The sequence below is a fragment of the Myiozetetes cayanensis genome, unplaced genomic scaffold, assembly GCF_022539395.1.
Source record: "Myiozetetes cayanensis isolate MyiCay16 unplaced genomic scaffold, myiCay2020 scf6-25, whole genome shotgun sequence".
Classification (NCBI taxonomy): domain Eukaryota; kingdom Metazoa; phylum Chordata; class Aves; order Passeriformes; family Tyrannidae; genus Myiozetetes; species Myiozetetes cayanensis.
This window is the reverse complement of record NW_026087853.1, coordinates 28,657,583-28,672,440: the sequence shown is the minus strand read 5'-3', so window position 1 is coordinate 28,672,440 and position 14,858 is coordinate 28,657,583. Positions and strand designations below refer to the sequence as shown.

Here is a 14,858-nt window from a genome sequence, read left to right as displayed (position 1 = left end):
TGTGAGATCATGCATGTTCACATTCAAGTTGATTTGCAGCAACCAATGCATAAATAGATGCTAAATAAAGGAAGAACAAGACAGACCTTAGAGAACTGAACATTTCTAGGAATTGTTGTGATCTGCCACGTACATAGTGCATTAAACATTTTCCTCTCTTCATTTCCTACTCCTATGTTTTCCTAAAGCTAATATATGCTATGGCAGACTTGTATAGTGCAAATAACAAAAAAAGATTATAGACTGGAGAGTCTATAATCTATCTAATCACAGCTCAGTTGCTCATCTGGTGAGCAGGGTGATAAAGGAAGGATTCATACGTTAAGATATTATGGAATCCGAAGACCTGGTTTCTCTTTCTATTTCTTTGGAAGATTTTACACTCAATCTTCGGCATATCATTTTGGGTTTGAATCAATGTCAAAGTAATGACAATCTTTATTTCTTGGTGCTAGAAGTTGTGTTGTAATAGAGACGGGTAATGGTGATGAAATTGTACCAAGGAGCTCTTTTGCATTTGTAGTGATGTGCTTTGATAACCCCGGATGTCAGAAAGTATAGAAATGCACATGATAAAATACATTTTATCATCTGCTAAAGGACATAATTTGTTTTAAGAAAGGCTTTAAAGAATTGCAGTGAAAATACATGTTGAAAAGAAATACTAATTCCAGTTCCCAGCATATTTCTGATGCCTGAAAGAAATTTGACAAAGAAAAAATACAGATATTTTCTTTCATTTTCAGTTTCTAGTAGAAATGCCATGGTGTGATATGATGCATAAATGCTTAAACTACAATAGATATTTGAAACTTATTGACTATATGTTTGCATTCATCCTTTATCTTTCCACATGCATAGGAAATAATATGATGATGACTCACAGAGTAGAAAAAAATGGGTAAAGTCCATAATGTTTCCAGTCTTTATATTTTAAAACTTTTTCAGCTTAAGAAAATGTATAGAGTGCCTTAAAGAATCCTTAAATATATTACTTTAAAACATTCTAAAATTCTCCAGAGCAGAATATGCAGAATCCTTTATTTCTATGTTGCTGCACCAAAAAACACCTAAAAACTTGATGGATAAAAAAAATTTATAAATACAAACATTATCATCACACCTCCCATAAAGTCTCACCCTCAGCTGCACTTGTAAAACAAAAGAACGGAAAGAAAACTGCATAAAAAGGAGGAATTCATAACTCTTAAAAGAAAAGATATTTTCAAAACAAATATTGAAACATATTTCAGTTAAGATGAAATCATTGTTTTAGTATGTCATCAAAGCCAAATTCTCTCCTGAAAAATTACTTTAAAGCAAAGGTTCATTTTTTTGGTAAGACAAATGGTTGAAGAAACTGTTTGTGTACATTTAAGGCTTTTGAAGCACCTTTACTGGTTTTTTTTTTTTTACTTTTACAGTTTTGAAGAGGCTTTACTGTTACTAAACTTAGCAGAAATATTTACTTTAGTGAGAACGATCAACACTAGGCCAGGATTAAATGCTTCAAAACTTCCATTCTTATTATCTGTCTCCATTCTTCCTTATAAATATGTTTTTGAGAATCTAGTTTTCCATCTCGATAAATCAGACTGTGCTAATTACAATTTTCCCATTTTCTGTGAGAAATCAACAACTAAAAAATACTCTTAAATACGTGAAATTAATATTGTGGAAGGTATGCATGGCTAGTTTTGACTTGCTGCATAAAACCATCTTGCACATGAGTTTTCCATGCATATAACTGCAGCGTAAAAGACGACATTATGAGAAAGCTTCTGACAAATTGATTAATAATCTTGAGCTGCTGAAGTTCAGCTGAGTGAGCAATTAAACATTCCAAACAGCAATGAACCTTCAGAGATAATTTATGATAATTTTATGCACAAGAGCTCAGTGGCTTTTTAATTTGATAGAATGTTAGTAGCATAGATTTCTAACAAGGGAGTTTCAGTGCTCCATACATCACTGAGATTACTTAAACATTTCAAATGTGGTTGATGAATGAAGTTTCCTGAGATGTGAAAAGATACAGAAAGTGTCAGAAGGTTGAGATTATTCATCATATCAATTATTGAAAGTGGATGCGTTGACATCATACTCCCAGCTCATCTTTTATGGCCATTATAAAGACAGAACAGAAATAACAGACTTGGTGAACTGCAGAACTGTCAGGATGTCCGACTTCTTCCCTCTCTTATTCCAGCACTTTGCTGTCACCACACAATTTTAGCATTTCCAGGTATTTCTTCAAAAGTCATTCATAATATATAGCAGGAAAACAAGACCCTTTGAAAATCATTGAGTAATACCTGGAACGTAGTATATGGTGTGATTCTTGAGGTGTAGAGTCAGGAAGTGGACTTTGATGATCCTTGTGGGCCCCCTCCAACTCAGGATATTCTATGATCCTATGGGAAACATCCCATACAGATCAAGAGATAAAAGGGAGGTTAGACAACACGAGTTTACAATTAAATTGCCAGAAATAAAAATACTGTGTCATTTTCTGCTGAAGGAGAGCAGGCTTCCCTTCATTCTTCCACATATTTTTTTGCTCTTTTTGTTGCTTAAAAAAAGCTGCATTCAAACAGTCAAATATTTTTAATTCGTAGAATATTTCCCATTCATTCTTTTATTTTTTGTTTTGGCAAGTAAAATATAATGTTTTAATCTTGTGTTTCTGAGATACTCATGACTGTTAAAAACACACTAAGCTAATCTAAAGTAAATAATGCAAAGGAGCTCTTTTTTTAATATGAGCAGAGATAAAGACTGCTTTGAACAGAACACTGAAGCACTCAGATACCACATTTAAGAGAACAGACAGTTGGTGAGTTATTTGGTTTTAACACTACTATAATGATCCTGACAATAAATCATCATTTCACATATCCAAACAATTATCCTTTCATCCATGAAAAGAACAGAACGCTGGAAAATAAAAAGCTAAAATGGGCAAAAACGTTGCTAGAAGCCTGTTACTTAAACTCCTTCAAGTGAAAGGTCATGTCATTGGTATAAAGCACTATTAGTCAACATACTCCTCAAGCTTAGGAACTATGCAGACAGCTTGGAGAGTGATAAGTGGGAGAGTGAGAGGTTTGCATGAACCTTGTGGCTTCAAATTCAGACTAGAACTATTAGTCTCAGGCTAATGAAAACAGTTTTCTGACCCTCTATGTGTCTTCAACATTATTATTTCAAGGGATGACTCCAGTACACCTCAAACTGCAGTACCAGCACCTATCAACATAATTGAAAGTCTCCCACCCTTGAAGAAGGCAGTCAATATTGGCTGAAGAATCATAGAAATTCACAAAAGTTCTAATATAAAATAATAAATAATAAATAAATAATAATAAATAATAATAATGGCCAGTCTTCGTGAGCGAAGATCCGGGGAAGGTCTTTACACCTTCCAGCCTGCGCATTGGATTTTTTAGGTGAGACACAGTGTGCGCGGAACTGAGCCCACCCTTTAATCCTAAGGTTCATCTGCCAGGGCCAAGCGAGCTTGGACGGTGGCAGCGAGGTCCTTAGGACGTAGGTGGGTTGCCTTTAAGGGCTAACGAGCTCCATCTGGCCCGGGGAGTGTCCCTGACCGGGAATCGAACCACGGCCTCGGCGGTGACAGTGCCGCGCCCTTACCACTAGACCACCAGGGGCTCCCATACAAAAGTTCTACAGACATGATAATAAACTTCCAGAACTCTCACTAGGCGTCACTGAACAAATGCAACAGAGCTGGCAAGAAGCTTCTGTGTCCACCTACAGACAAGTAGGACTAAACTTGCAGCATTGAGGTTATCTTCCTTGGAAAGCTTTCTTCAGCTGAGTCAAGAGTTAGTTCCAGTCACATTTAAATAAAGAGAATTCTTTTCCTAATAGGATACCAAAATAAGTCCAAACACTGATCATGGAGGAAAACTAACCTAAATATCTTCTTTTCTGTGAATCTCTGCTTCTCTTAAATCCTTTGTCTGAAACAGTCTCTGATTGTTTTTTTTTTTTCTTACTCAAAAGGGTCAAATTTGGTAAGAATACTGGGCACAGATGTAAAATACTCCCATGTATAAAGTTATAGTTCTACCACAGGTATAGTTCATACCCTCTGTAGTTCCATGTTCACAAATTTCCATGACAATGCCTTATGGAATGCAAAAGAGCCAAAACTGGTGTAAATCCAGAATCTATATAGGCTTGCACTTCTCATTTTAATGCACACAAATAGTACTTGGAAAAAAAAAAAAAGGTTCACCTGCCAGCCTCCTGACACAGGGACATTAGGACAACATTTTCAGTCAAGTTCCAGTACAGTTGTTTACTCTTGATGATATTTCTCTCAGTTACCCAGAAAAAGCTTCAAAACTGGTCTCTCTTCAAAATGTTAGTGAAGAATGAGCATCTCTAAGACTTTCTGAGAGTCAAATTAGGGGAGACTATTTTTATTCTCACAATTTTTTTTTAGCTAAAACAATGTGTATAAAGAAAGAATACTTAAAATCTTTTATCTACAAAATTAATTAAGAAAATTATAGGAAAAGTGCAATTCTCATCTTAAAATGTGTCCTGACATATGGAAAATAAATAAAATCAGGAGAAATTAGAAGAATAAATAAAATCTCTAATAGAGAAATGTTAGACCTGCTTTCAGTGTGTCATTGCAGCCCTACTTACAGAGACTCTTTTGATGCTTTCATAAAGTGCCAATCAATGCTCAAAAGTAGAACTATTTGTTTGTATTCTTGAAGAGAGGTATGCAAAACAATTCTGAAGTCCTCTTTTACTAATATATGGTAATGAAAGTGAAATATTAATAATATAGTCAACAGTACTATAGATATGAAAAGCAGTGAATATCTAAAACTTGTACCTATAATACTCTTCTGACAGTAATATTATAGTATGTAGCTTTTGGCAGCTACATTTGTTATTTTTCAGGCAAAGCTGGCAACAACTCAAAGAAAGGAAACATTGGGCAAACTCCAGCAGCCCTTTCTTAGGCAAGATGTCTATTTAAATGCAAGATTTAACTTACCCTTTAATAGGATAAAAATGGATTATGAATGGGGCATCTTAAACTTCCTGCAAAATAGGATGGTCTCCTTGTTTGCACTATTTAATGTTTTGATTTCCCATTCATTGCTGAGGCTGTAATGAGCATCAGTTATTACATCGTGGCTCAGTTCCAACATAAATCATTTAACCTCCCCCTTTTTATTGATTTATATTAGCATTTATGGATGACACTCATTGTCTTTATAGAGCCTGAGATCTCACATTAATTAAGTTCAAATTAAAACAAACAATTATATCCACTACGGATTGTTGAAATATCCTTCAAGGTTTCTTGCCGCATGCCTATATTCAGTTTAGACCTCATATCATTGCCATTCTAAAAATTCTAACTAGACAAACCAAATTAAATTGAACAATTAAACACAGCAAAAAAAGAAGAGCAGGGTAGGCTGAACATGAGCCAGCTGAACATGAGCCAGCAGTGTACCCAGGCAACCAAGAAGGCCAATGGTATCCTGGCCTGTATCAGGAACGTGTGGCCAGCAGGAGCAGGGAAGTGATTCTTCCCCTGTGCTCAGCACTGATGAGAGCACACCTCAAGTACTGTGTCCAGTTCTTTTAGGAAGGATATTGAGGTACTGGAGCAGGTCCAGAGAAGAGCAACCAGGCTGGTGGAGGGACTGAAGCACAGTTCCTGTGAGGAGAGGCTGAGGGAGCTGGGATTGTTTAGCCTGAAAAAGAGGAAGCTCAGGGGAGACCTCATCACTCTCTACAACTACCTGAAAGGAGGTTGTAGCCAGGTGGGAGTCAGTGTCTTCTCCCAGGCAACCAGCAGTAGGACAAGAGGGCATGGTTTTAACTGCACCAGATGAGGTTTGAGTTAGACATTAGGAAGAAGTTCTTCACAGACAGAGGGATTGGGCACTGGAATGGACTGCCCAGGGAGGTGGGGGAGTCACCATTCCCTGGAGGTGTTTAAGAAAAGACTGGACAGTCTAGTTAACAAGGTCATGTTGGGTCATTGGTTGAACCTGATGACCTCAGAGCTCTTTTCCATCCTAGTTGATTCTGTGATCCTGTATTCAGTCTTGAAATTACTATTGAATGGGTTTGCCAAAATTATAGCATCAATATTGTATCATATATCAGTCTTTTTTTTTTTTTTTTTTTTTCCCCAGTAGTATATGTAAGCCTATCTAGCTCGGTAGTATCTTTCCTCTAAAAATATTTTAAACATAGCTGGAGAACATTACACTGTATTTTTCTGTTTCCAAGACCTCCACTGTTTTTGGATGCACAGTAAGTCTGAGTTTTTGTTTCGCTCTCTGGAGACAAATTTATACCTTCCTTCCAATACATTCATGTAATTCTCAATCAACTCTGTTGATTTAATCCCACAACTATATTCAATGGTAAATGGTAAGCATTCTGTACAATAGCATAAATATGGATGCTATGAGAAGTTTTTTCCAAGCCATGAATGGCAATCTTCACATGCTGCAGGAACAGAAACACGGACTATAGTTATTCTTTGTTAACTAGATCTCTGATGAACTATTTTCATCTTGCACAACAACTATCAATATATAAGTATCATAAATATTACATAAATCTAGAATATTACAGAAGTATTATAAATATTATTATAAAAATGGTCCTCATGAGCATTTTTCTAACTTGAACATTAAAAGTTAATTCAAATTCAAAGATCTCACATCATTGAAACCTTTCATGAATACTTTCTATTGATTTAAACTGAAACCCTCACCTGGATGTATTCTGACAATATTAAGAAATGTAGGATGCAGACACCAACTGGTTTTAAGGCAGCTAAGTCTTAAAACAGTTGTCTAAAAGATATATCTGACTCTCTGCCCATAAATCTAGTCCTAGTGCCAAGCCTGGGCAGAGATCTCTGTCACAAGACGTGCTGAAGCCATTGTTGGAAAGAGTAGGTGGGAGAGATTGCCCATATTAGCCCACAGTGCTACTATGGCTTGGCCAACTCTTTGCAACTCCACTCTTTTCATGGATCTCATAAGTTTTGCTCCTCCTATAGCCCTAATCATAAGTGTCGGTGGACACTTTTGTAGTAAAACATGCAGAAGATCCTTGTGAAAAAGATGCAATTGGGAGAATTCTCACAGAAGACCCACTTTTCTCCCTCGATCTTTTTGCAGCACTGCTCTTTCTATGGGTCTTTTATCTCTCTCAGGGAACAATAGGGGCAATTGCTCCTTAGCAGAGAAAGGAGAATTTGGAAGCCAAGCATCACAGCATGGCAGGCAAAAGCTGTGGCCTCACCCACACAAGGGCTTAGTCCTGTCAGGAATTCAGCCCATGGGTTAGGGTCAGAGTCCAGATCAACAGGGTACAATCCCAGACACAGGCATGGCTACAGAGTAGCTCAATGCAGTCCATAGACCTGCCAAACATGAGAGCCTCTACTTAATGCAGCTGCCAGCAGGGGAAGTGGGAACTCCTCCTGCAGCTTCTTCCAGCTCTTCATTGGAGAACTGTAAGGTCAGCTGTGGCTTCTTCAACAGGTCTCACCTGTCAGAGCTATTCTCCCAAGAGGAGGGATTGTCCTCCTAACTGACCCTAAGCCTTGAAGGAAAATTCTGCCACAGGATATACTGAAGCCCCAGAGGAAAGTCTGAATTTGGAAGATTTCTCATAGCAGCCCACATTTTGTTTTGCCCTTTCCAAGGTCACCAGCTTTCTCTTTCTCCCAAACCTAAAGCTAGTATTAACCATGGTCTCAGAGATTTTAGTACATTTTTCATTAAGTATTTCTGCTAGTCCTTGAAAAGTAACTATTCTTTTAAAAAGACATAACTAAATAAAAGACTCCACTTTCCTTATCTATATTATCTTTTATTATTGTTTTAAATTAAATATAATCTATGTATATGATTTCTGTGTGTTATGTGTGATCTTTATTTCCTGATAGATTATGCTATACTTTCATCATTGTTTTACCCTCAAAGTGATCTGTAGAGTGTTCATTACGAGATCTCAGTTTTCAGAATAACACAGATTTCCTACTGTGATTCAGTAGTTTCATGCAAAGACCAAAATATTGATCTGATTATTTTAACTGCTTCTGCACAATAATGAGGTAGTTAGTGTAAAACAGCTGTTCAATCGTATAAACCAAAGTTGTATTTCTAATTTGGATTTTGCAACCTCTATTTAAACTTTATTTTAGGCTTACATGTTTGTCTTTATCATGATTTTTCTTTAATCAGTTATTCTGATTATTTTACTTATCCTTGTAAATAATTTCTAACCAGTAAGTTATTCTGGTTTTACTGCAGGAAGGGGGACATTATAAACTTGATCAAAAGCCATGGAAGTTAAACAAAAATTCCAGCGTCAGTACCAATGAGAAATTATAATTTTACTTTGTCTTTTTTTTGTTTTTTTTTTTACAATGCTGGTAATTGATCCCATTTCATTCTCTTGGACATTTTGTTACTCCATGTGAAGGAATTCAATTGTGCTGTCTAATTGCTGTTGGTTTACTAAGTGACAAAGTATTGTTTCAGTGATAAATACTTTGATAGAATAAAACTTAACACATTATACAAATACTTCTCTGAATTTTATTTTTAGTTTTAGCACACATTAATGCCAGTAAAGCTTGATTGCCTCAGTGTCTGCAGAAATGAACACAAAGGAACTGTCAATACTTCTGAATCCAGCTCATTTTAAAACTAACATCATGAAAGTACAGATAGTTTTTTGTACTACTCTAAATATGATTTTTTTTCCTCAGTAAGGACTGGCATGAGGTTACAGATTTGCAGCTTCAAGAAACATAGCTTCTGTTTTGAAACCCTGGTTAAACACTTTAAACACCTGAGTAGTCTTACTCAGATCGATAATTCAACTGATTTCACTTTAAACTCAAGACTACCCTTCTGAGTAAAGTTGTGCAAGTACTGTCAAGACAACCTTGTATTTGTGGTTCTGAAACAGTTTAACACCTCGTTTTACCTTTTAAATGCTAAAGGAAAACTTTGTGAGATTATTAATTTTCAATAAAAAACTTAAGCAAATGGCTTTGTTTTCTCTTTGAACCAATAGATGTATTTTATAATATATTTATTCTGGACTTCTGTAAAGCCTTTGACACAGTCCTCAACAAAATCCTTCTCTCTAGACTGGAGAGGCATGGATTTGATAAGTGGACCATTAGATGGATAAGGAATTGGTTGGATGGTCACATCCAGAAGGTAGTGGTCAATGGCTCAGCATCCCAGTGGACATCAGTGACAAGTGGTGACCCTCAGGGGTCTAAATTTGGAGCAGTGTTATTTAATGTCTTCATTAATGACATAGATGAAATGATCGAGGGTACCCTCAGCAAATTTGCAGATGACACCAAGCTGAGTGGTGCAGTCCTGAAGGATGTGATGCCATCCAGAAGGACCTTGAAAAGCTGGAGAAATGGGCCCATGGGAACCTCATGAAGTTCAGCAAGACCAAGTGACAGGTGCTGCTCCTGCATCAGGACAACAGGTTGGGGGATGAACAGATTGAGAGCAGCCCTGCTGAGAAGGGTTTGCACATGCAGGTGGATGAGAGGCTGGACATGATCCAGCAATGTGCACTTGCAGCCCAAGGGAGGGTATTCTTCCCCTCTACTCTACTCTGATGAGACTACACCTGGAGCACTGCATCCAGGTCTGGGGCCCCAGCACAGGAAGGACATTGACCTGTTGGAGTGAGTCCAGATGAGGGCCATGAAGATAATTAGAGGGATGGAGCATTTATCCTACAAGAAAAGGCTGAGAGAATTGGTTTTGTTCACTCTGGAAAAGAGGAGGCTTCAGGGTGACCTGATTGCAGCCTTCCAGTACTTGAAGGGAGCCTACAAGAAAGAAGGAGAGAGACTATTTACAGGAATGTGTAGTGACAGGACAAGAGGGAATGGATTCAGACTTATTAAAAGTAGGTTTGGATTAGATATTAGGAAGAAATTCTTTACGGAGAGAGTGGTGAGGCCAGGTTGCCCAGAGAAGCTGTGGATGCCCCATCCCTGGAAGTGTTCATAGCCCAGCTGGATGGAGCTCTGAGCAATCTGATCTAGTGATTGCTCATCCAGTATGACCAATCATACTGGTCCATGGCAGGGAGTCTGGAAGTAGATGATCTTTAAGGTCCCTTCCAACACAGGCCATTCTATGATTCTAGGATAACACAGATATAATTAATTTTACAATGTATTTTTATGTAGAATACAAACAGAAATACAGAAAAATATAGGATATGCAGACTGCAATAGTTCTGTAATTGCTAAGATTACTGAGCCGAGAATGACAGAAATTCTCAAAGAATTCTTTCGAAAGCCCAGGTGAATACATGAAACAAAGCATATTACTTTGTATGACATATTCCTGATGTGAAGGAGAAGAAAAACTCATGGATATCAGTAACAAAACTTCTCTTAAGCTCACTTATTTCAGGATAACATCCTAAATAGCAAAATTTTAATTAAAAAGATGTGAGAGAGTTTTTTGCTTCATTTGGGATGCCTAACAGAGCAATCAAAACAAAAAAAAAAAAAGGCAGCCAGAAAAGAAGAAAAAAATCAAGCTATTTCTCTGTTAGTGAACAGAACAGAGTGATTTAAGAATGGACCTTATAGAGGATGAAGGGACAAATTGTACAATGGACTTACAGAAAGGAAAAAAATTTTAAGGAGACAGGACAGATTAAGGACAATTTCCTTCAGTCCCTGCTATAAGAATCTAAGACACAGAGTGATGTTCACAGACAAAGTTAAAAAATATTTAATTACCACATACCTATCCAGACCTCACCTTCATAGAAGATAGTGACACCACCACTATGCACACATATAAAACCATATCTGTTAGTAATACTCAGATTTTCCACACTGTGTTTCCACTACCTGTATTCAGTTGACCTCTTGATGTGAGACGCACGAGCTGGGAGTCAGATCCCCAAAAGGCACCTGTTCAGAAGAGAGACATACAGTGGTTACCTTGGCAACTGACACAAATGAAAGTTCTCAGAAGATTTTTTCTCACATAGTTGTTTTTTCTGCTCATAGTCTTGTTCCCATGTATACATAGGTTCAGGCTACAAACTTTTATCAATCAAACTACTGCTGCAATGTTTCAACTCTGACTTTTATTCTTTTCTTCTTCCCAGAAGCTTATGATTTGCTGATGAATGGAGAAACTGGTAACTATCTGACAGAGCATGATGCTCCTCCAGAAATATACAAACCTCTGCTGAAACTTTAGAGATCATTTACATGAAACTATGAAGAAGGAAAAAGGTTTACATTGCTAGTGAAGAGATGCCTATACACATTTGCAAACAGAGAACTGCTTAAATCAGAACCCCAAATTGAATCTTACCAAATATTTTGACTTAACATATACATACATGTATGCTTAATATTAAAAATTGCATTATTATTAATTAGAGTCAAAGTACTTTATAATTATTAAGTATTAGCATCTCTATTTCACAGGCACAGAGAATGACCCCAAACCTGTAATATAAGTTATGCTACTTAAAATTTCCTCATTTTGGAACCAGTCTCATTTGGAATAAATTTTGCATCTTATAAATTGCTGTCTTATTACAACAAAAATTTATTACTCATCTGAAAGCGTCATATAAGCAGAGTGTTTAAGCAGTGGATTATATATTTTATCATGTATAAATACTACTATAATCAGAAATTTTTAGATAGAAGAAATTACTCTTCATCAAAAATCCAACAAGGGACAAGTTTGGAAGGTCGCTTTTTCATTTAACCCCCTGCAGTTCCTTCTTCCAGATTAGTTCATGTTATATTGGTTGGACATAATTATGCTCTTTATCACATTTAAAAAACACAAAGCTATCTCATTTTCACCAGTACAGTAATTGGTCTAGAAGCAAATCGAAAAGCCATTGCATTTATTTGGTGATCTTACTGTGTCCTCAGTGAGTGAAGAATCACTTTACATGATACCTATTTCTTCTATTTTATCCCCCAAGCAGAAATAATACCTTGAGACCCTAGTGGACTTTTCAGTTCTGGGAGGGTCTTGCATTCATATTTCTGAACCACAATCAGGAGCTTTTTGTGTGTCTTCTCCTCTGGGCTGCTGATACTGGTAGCTAATGGTGCTAATAAACCTCATCCTATTATGAGACATTAAAATATTATCTCCCACAAACTCTTATATAAGACCACTGAGGGTGTAAACCAGGGCCTGTTGTATTAGTAGAAAGTTTCCTTCATTTTACCTAGCTTTGACATGGGTTTTCTTCTTCTGCAGTTTCTACTGATTCATTGCACTAATCAGGATACTTTTTTTTTTCTGTCAGTACAGGTGAAAACATAGAAAATGGAATACTGTCTTCCTTATAAGTGAGCACTATTTGTAATGGAAAATACTGGAAATGCAAAACTGTTTTCAAAGTACTTGAACTTGAAATAACAAGTATTCGATAGGGTTGTTCTGCAACTATTTATTTTGTTTTGAATTCTTAGTTCCCTACCTATCTCCTTCTGTCTCATTTTTTTTTTAAAGTATTCATCACTAAATTGTAAACCTGGCCTCGATAGTGTTCCTGCTCTGCTTTAGTTTTCAGCACAATAACTACACTATTTTACAGTAAGGCTAAATGTGAAGGATAGGTAATAATTTGTCACTGTTTCAAGTAGAATTCAGGGGCAATTGTGATTTGGGCTTCCAACTTAAAATGTGATGTATAATTGACATTTTGATACTTCGAGGCCATGGTGTATTCTCACACTTCCATGAAAAAAAACCCAACTTGCTGACACAATCAGGAAACAGATGGTGACAAAGATCTTGCATTTAATATGCCAATCATTATGCTTTACTTGCATATTATCATCTCATTCATGAGGCCACTATATGAAGGAATTTTGCTATGCCTCTACAAATCAATCAAGAAGTCTTTTAGTATTTTTTTAAAATATAATTTAGGTCTTTCTTATCCTTTCTATGTTTCATTATATTTGGGGTGAAGTGTTTATGCAAATTTATTACACATGAAAAAATGCTTTGACAATACTGAGGCTAGAATAGATGTCAGCAATGAAGCATTCACTATAGATAGCTTCAAAAGAGAGACCAAGAAATGACTTGGCAACTGAAGTATCTGCATTTTCTGTACTTTGCTGTGGTCCTTAATCCAAAGGCAGTGACATAATAAGACACTATGAAGGATGATGTTGAGTAGGAGGATGGATTTGGTAACATGGCCTCATATCTACTAAAACCTGGACTTCAGTCAAAATTTCTGCTCAAGAAAACCACAGATGGCAGATTACCAATATATTTCAGTTAGAGTTAGCACTGGATTTGAAATCGGTGAGTATTTGACCTAGGCAGACCTTTTAGCTCTGAAAATAGGCAGTTTCCTCGAGAGCGTCTGACAGAGTCCCATCATACAGGAGTAAATTCATTCACTCACAAACTGGTCAAAGACCCTTCTTGGACAGCCTGAGGTCCTCTGAAGATGTTTTAGCCCATTATTGCAAGTGGTGAGCATGGGCTGGTTCTTTCATCTTCCTTCTATTCTGCAATGTCCAGACAAAGCTTTTTCCTTCATAAGTACCAACTCCCTGTTTATATTTAGAGGGAGTTGGGATATAGTTGGCATGATTTTTTTTTCTGTCTCACTCCTACTGTCTATCTATAGGTTCCCTAGCTTCTAAAATGTAAATATTTCCTTTTAAAGAAGTAAAAAATATTTCTGGTTCTTTGCAAAAGGATCAACCCTAGCAAGAGCACACAGCATGTGACTTAGAACTGGGACTTCTGTCATCCCTATTTTGTTCTATTTCTTTCATCGTATGGTATTATTCACTTAGCTAAGCATGTTTGTGGTTTACAAAACCAGAAATCCTCAAAGTCGCAATTCTGTGTTCCTTTTAAATTGGTTAAGAACAAACAAACACCAAAAAAACCCACCAAACCCAATACAGCATTGTGTAACAGTTAAGCTGCTCTTAAACACAGGGTCAGATTTATTATTTGTTTTATTACTTATCAAAGACAGTGGCTTACACACCTTGCATTATCTAGACAGCAGTCTCTTGGGATGTCAAAAGTCAAGGTTACATCAGCTCTTGACTTTATCCAGGCTCCATGATGTACAATGTCAGTGTAGCAGAGCACTTCCTCTTTGTTCTGAGGGAACTTGATTCATAATGAGTCCATCTAGAGTGTACTTAGATTGCGATAAAGAGCTTTACACAGAGAATCTTATTTTAGAGAAACAGGTGTTGGTTTTGATTAGAGAAAAATTACATCATCCAAGAGAAAGGACAAAAAGAAAAAGCAAACGGAAAAGAAGGCAAAAATAGAAAAAAAATGGCAACCAGACACAAATACATTTGCACATATAAAGCTGTTCTAATGAAAGCCAAATTGATTTGACATTCAGTGGCAGTTTGAAGCCAAAAAAAGCAAAGCAGCCTACAAAAGGCCCAGCTCATTGTTTATGGAGTGTCATACTTCATCATTTGTGAGACCAATAACAGTGATGGGAAGACCTTTAAAAGCAGGGAGTTTGCTCAGAACGGCTGTGTGGATACCGCTGATGTCAGATGCAATTGAATGATTGTGAGCTATTTCCTGATTTGAAATCATATTTGCCAGATGAAGTAGATGTTTTCTACAGATTATATCTTTGACAATAGAATTTAGTACATTCTTAGAATTCTTGGCTGATTTCTGCTAGGCAAACACAGAATACTTACCTTTTGGTGGGTACTGATCATCAAACTGCCCTGAAGAAAAAAACACAGAAGAGAAAAAATT

The 14,858-nt window shown here is 36.7% G+C and overlaps 1 long non-coding RNA gene across 1 annotated transcript; it reads right to left on the bottom strand.

The window, feature by feature from the left end:
• Positions 1-2,342: 2,342 nt before the first annotated feature.
• On the bottom strand, positions 2,343-14,259 carry LOC126651237 (uncharacterized). The gene is made up of 3 exons (XR_007631589.1): positions 14,107-14,259; positions 10,949-11,011; positions 2,343-2,414 (listed from the first exon to the last, which is right to left on the bottom strand). It is a non-coding gene; the product is annotated as an uncharacterized LOC126651237 (long non-coding RNA).
• Positions 14,260-14,858: the final 599 nt, after the last annotated feature.